The sequence below is a fragment of the Sturnus vulgaris genome, unplaced genomic scaffold (assembly GCF_052056855.1).
Source record: "Sturnus vulgaris isolate bStuVul1 unplaced genomic scaffold, bStuVul1.hap1 Scaffold_84, whole genome shotgun sequence".
Classification (NCBI taxonomy): domain Eukaryota; kingdom Metazoa; phylum Chordata; class Aves; order Passeriformes; family Sturnidae; genus Sturnus; species Sturnus vulgaris.
This window is the reverse complement of record NW_028276728.1, coordinates 236,562-241,762: the sequence shown is the minus strand read 5'-3', so window position 1 is coordinate 241,762 and position 5,201 is coordinate 236,562.

The following is a 5,201-nucleotide window of genomic DNA, read 5'->3' as shown; positions in this document are numbered from 1 at the left end:
GCTGGTGACAGTCTGTTAAACCCAGCCTTCAGCCTGAGCTCTCTGCTGTTGCAGTTCCATGCACAGAGGTTGTTGTCTCTCAGCCCTTCCATGGGCAGGCCGGTGTTCAGCCATCTCCAGGACAGCAGGGCCCCAGCCCACGTCACTGTGCCCTGGGGAGACAAAAACCATCACTCCAAATGTCCCCTCCTCCTTCTTCCCAGGCATTTGGCCCTGCCAGTGGGGTTTGCTGCTGGGTGCCACAGGGAAAAGGAGACCCCTGTGACACTGTGGGGCACATGGAACCAAACATCCATTGTGACACTACAGAACCTCACAGAACCAAGAGTCCATGGTGACACAACAAGGCCTCGTGGAACCAAGGGAGTCCAAAGGTCTAAACCAGTTCTTGCATGGCTCTACCTTGGGAACAGAAACCTCTTTGGTGGCAACATGGGCTTGGCACACAATTAAGGAGTGTGAGTGTTTGTAATGGGGAAACTCAAGAGTTTTGATTACTTCAGAAAAAGGAAAGGAATAAACTCTGTGTTTCCCTGAGTGCAGCCAGTTCTCCAAGCGAAACAGGTGCCAGGTGAGTGAGGACAGACAGAGTGGGGTTGGGGAATGTGGAGCAAGGTTGTCCACACTGGGTCAGATCTCCAGGCAGAGCTTCTCTGAGCAGGCCAGACCTCCTGAGGAGAGACCCTGGATCAATATCAACCACAGAATGCTGCAATCACCCCTGGTCTAAAGAGAACAGTAATAAAATACACCCTTGAAAATAGGAATACATAATTCTTAGAAGCTCTTTGAATAATTTCTCCATAACTGAAGTTGAAAACCTTCCTAATGAAGGAAATCAAGGCAGAGCCATGGTTTGTCAGGACTTGCTTGATCCCAATCAGTCCCGTGGTGCATTTGGTGCTGAGCCCTTGAACCTCAGGGCCTGAGAGGAGATTGCACAAACATTTCCAGGAGTCCAAGTCAGAAGAAAAACCCAAAGTGTCTCAAAGCATTAATGGGTCCCACTGAGGTCCATCCCCAACACAGGCTCCTCATGGACTCCTTGGAGGAGAGAATTGGAGGCCATGATTGCCCAAAACTTTTGCAGAGACTCAGAGAAGAAAGGAAAAAGAAAAGTACCATAAAAAGCTGAAGTACCTTGAAGCACTATTGAGCTCCATCAAGTGTTGCTACTGACAAAGGCTCTCAAGGGATTAATTAAAGCAGATAATTGGAGGCCATGATTGCACAAAGTTCTCAGAGATTGCAAGGCAAAAGCAAAACCCAAAGTCCTCTGAAAAACCTGCAGTCCCTGGGAGCATGAAGGAGCCCCCAGGGCCATTCCTGACCAAGGCTCCCCAGGGACTGGTCCCAGCAGATCCCTGAGGCCACTTGGATGTGGGGGGGTGCTGAGGGCAGGACAAGGGGTGACAGTGGCCAGCCTTGCTGGGGCTGTGCCAGGAGGCCCCAGTGGCTCAGGACAAGGTGTCACCTCCCAGCCCTTGGTGGCACAGACCCTGCTGTGCCCCAGGGCACAAAGAGTTGGCTTCTCTTTCTACCCACCTGTCATCACTGCCTCCAATTTCCTGCTCTAACTGGAACCTGGGGACACTTTCTCAGTCATGTCGCTCAGTGGGACCCATTAAAACTTTAGGAAACTTTGGAGTTTGATTGTGACTTGGAGCTCTTGAGAGGTTTCTTCAGCTCCCACTCAGGGACTGATGCTCAGAGACTCAGCCCCAATTCCTGAGAGGGTCATTAAAATCCTTGTGCTGTGTCTGTGCTGATGAGCTGGGCTGGGCTCCTGGCACAGAAGGCGATCCTGGCAACCAAGAAGAGCTTCAAAAACACATTTCTCTTCATGAGCAGCTCTTCTCCCAGCCCAGCAGGACTGGGGCACTGCCTGCAGCCACCCCAGGCACAGCACAGAGGCACAGAGAGCTTCAATCACTCAGGGCTGGGAAGATGCTCACAAGTGACTGAGGCAGAATCACTCCCAGCCCTTGACACAGGAAGCCTCTGGCTGCAGGGCAATGCAGCTGCAGCTCCTGCAGTCATCTCCTAAAGCTGGAACATCCCAATGCCTGCAGACTGTGTGAGTACATTCTCTGATGATCTCTTGTGTAGAGCAGCCAGGGGTGCCCAGGGCTGTGGTGCAGAGCAGGGTCCTGCAGCCCAGGGCGCTGTGCTGGGGCAGGGACTCTGCTGCCTGCCAGGGACAGCTCTCAGCCAGCCCTGGGAGCTGCTCCCAGCACTGGGGGACAAGGTCTGGGTGGAAGGACACAGCTGGTAAGGCTTTGAAGTGTTCTCCATGTGTGTTGAGGATGCTGCAATGTTGAGGACTGCATCCTAGCATAACATATAACTGCTGAACATTTCCAAGTAGATTATACAGGGAGCATAGCAATTCAGGAGCTGCATAAAAAGGAAAATTCTGCTTTTTTAGTCTACTGCTCTGGGTTGCCTAGATGGGAAATTGCATATAGATATTTATCTCTCAGTTCAGGTAGAGAGAAATAAGAAAATTATTTCTCAGATCTTAATAAAGCAGTCAGTTACAGAAATTAGCACAAGGTCACAGGCAGCATCAATGTCACTTTTCCATTCTCCTCAGGGTTGCTGTGACGTTGCCAACACAGACTGCAGAGGTACAGCTGGCCCTGGGCAGTGTCCTATTCTGGGAGGGGTGTGCAGGGCAGAGCTGAGCCCCCAGGGCTGGGCTGGGCTCTGGCAGCACTGGCAGGGCCCAGCCCTGGGCACAGAGAAGCAGCTGCTGGCAGGGACAGCTCCAGGCAGCAGAGCCCTGGAGAGGCAGTGGGGGCAAAGTGCCACCAAACTGGGCTGGATTATTTAAAGTCCTCTCCAAACCAAACTATTCCATGATTACGTTTTTTACAGATCCCCATGCCAAGACACAGCAAGTGTCCAACAGCAGCTCCATCAGCCACTTCCTCCTGCTGCCATTGGCAGACACGCGGCAGCTGCAGCTCCTGCACTTCTGCCTCTTCCTGGCCATCTCCCTGGCTGCCCTCCTGGCCAACGGCCTCATCATCAGCGCCGTAGCCTGCGGCCACCACCTGCACACCCCCATGTTCTTCTTCCTGCTCAACCTGGCCCTCACTGACCTGGGCTCCATCTGCACCACTGTCCCCAAAGCCATGCACAATTCCCTCTGGGACACCAGACACATCTCCTATGAAGGATGTGCTGCACAGATCTTTTTCTTTGTCTTTTTCATTTCCACAGAGTTTTCTCTCCTGACCATCATGTGCTACGACCGCTACGTGTCCATCTGCAAACCCCTGCACTACGGGACCCTCCTGGGCAGCAGAGCTTGTGCCCACATGGCAGCAGCTGCCTGGGCCAGTGGCTTTCTCAATGCTCTGCTGCACACGGCCAATACATTTTCCCTGCCCCTGTGCCATGGCAATGCCCTGGGCCAGTTCTTCTGTGAAATCCCACACATCCTCAAGCTCTCCTGCTCCAAATCCTATCTCAGGGAACTTGTGCTCATTGTGGTTACTGCCTGTTTTGTATTTGGCTGTTTTGTGTTCATTGTTTTTTCCTATGTGCAGATCTTGAGGGCTGTGCTGAGGATCCCCTCTGAGCAGGGACGGCACAAAGCCTTTTCCACCTGCCTCCCTCACCTGGCCGTGGTTTCCCTGTTTATCAGCACTGCAGTGTTTGCCTACCTGAAGCCCCGCTCCATGTCCTCGCCATCTCTGGATCTGGCAGTGTCAGTTCTGTACTCAGTGGTGCCTCCAGCCCTGAACCCTCTCATCTACAGCCTGAGGAACCAGGAGCTCAAGGCTGCACTGAGGACACTGATCACTGGACGATTTCAGAAAAAGTAAACTGCTGGCCAATTGCTGCAAATCATTTGTAATATAAGTAATCTTTCATTGTAGTTGTTGGTTTGGATTGTTTTGGTTTGGATGTTGGTTTGTTCTTTTATTTACTTTGTTTTAGTTTTTTAACATTGCCCACTAAGTAATGTAATTTTTTGTGTTTTTCTGTTTTTGTTTCTGTTCACCTTTTCTATGACACACAGACTGTGTCAATGAGGAGCTGTGCTCTCAATAGCTTCCAAGGAAATAAAGGATGTCACCACAGAGTTTTTACGAGAAATTCCCCTTTTGTTCCCTTCTCTGGAGCTGCAGCAGCAATGTCTGTGTGCAGAGCTGGGGCAGATCAGTGCTGGCACAGCAGCTGGGCCCAGCAGCAGCAGCACTTGGTGTTGCCAGTGCTGCTCCCATGCCACTGCCCCGCTGCCCTCCTGGCCCTCGTGTTGCTGCAGGGCCTGAGTGCTCTGGGGGCCAGGCACAGCCCTGGGGGTGGCAGTGCCAGGGCTGCAGCAGGGACAGGCCATGGGCACTGCTGGGGCAGCGCTGACGCCTCAGGGCAAGGCCTGGGGGCTCCAGGCTCCTTGGCCAGGCTCTCTCCACAACACTTGGCCAGCCCAATGCTGAGCAGAGAAAAGCCCCGGGAGCAGCCCCAGGCTGGCCGTGGGCAGGCTGGGGGCAAACAGCATGGCTGGTGCTCTGCAAGCTCCCTGCAAGGGGGACACCCTGGCAAGGAGCAGCAGAGCAGGGGCTGATTCATCCCCACTGTGCTGGACACCCCAGGGCAGCGTCCCAGAGCGTCCTCATGCACCTGCCAACAACATCCCCCCTCTGCAGCCCTGGCCTCTCCCCCAGCTCACACAGGAGCCCCATCCTTGCAGGCACACACACGGCAGCACTGGCTCAGGAGCCCCTGTTTGCATTGCACACAGCAGGGTCAGCACCCCCATGGTGCTGCTGTGGGGACATGGAGCTGAGTGAGCACAAATGCCATCAGCCCCTGGGGCCAGCAAGGCCTGGGGGATGGCAGGGAAACCACTCAGGTTTGTTGTGGCCTCTGGAGCCAGCCAGAAAGTTTGTTCCCATGAGCTGTGAGTTTCCTATCCCACTGCAGATGTTGTTGCTCAGAGCCAGGGCTGCCTGGCAGCCACCCCCAAACTGTCCTGAGCATTTCCTTGGCTTCACCTTTGCCTTCTTTCCTCTTTCCTGATCCACATTTTTCCTCTTCTCCATCCGTGTCCTCTCTCCCACAAACAACCCTTTCCTGCTTGCCCTTTCCTCTCTGTTCCAACTCCCCATTTCAGTTCCTGAACTGGCACCATGGGAACGTCCCTTGGGGAGCAGGATCATCCTCCAAGTGCTGCAGGAATTGTCTGC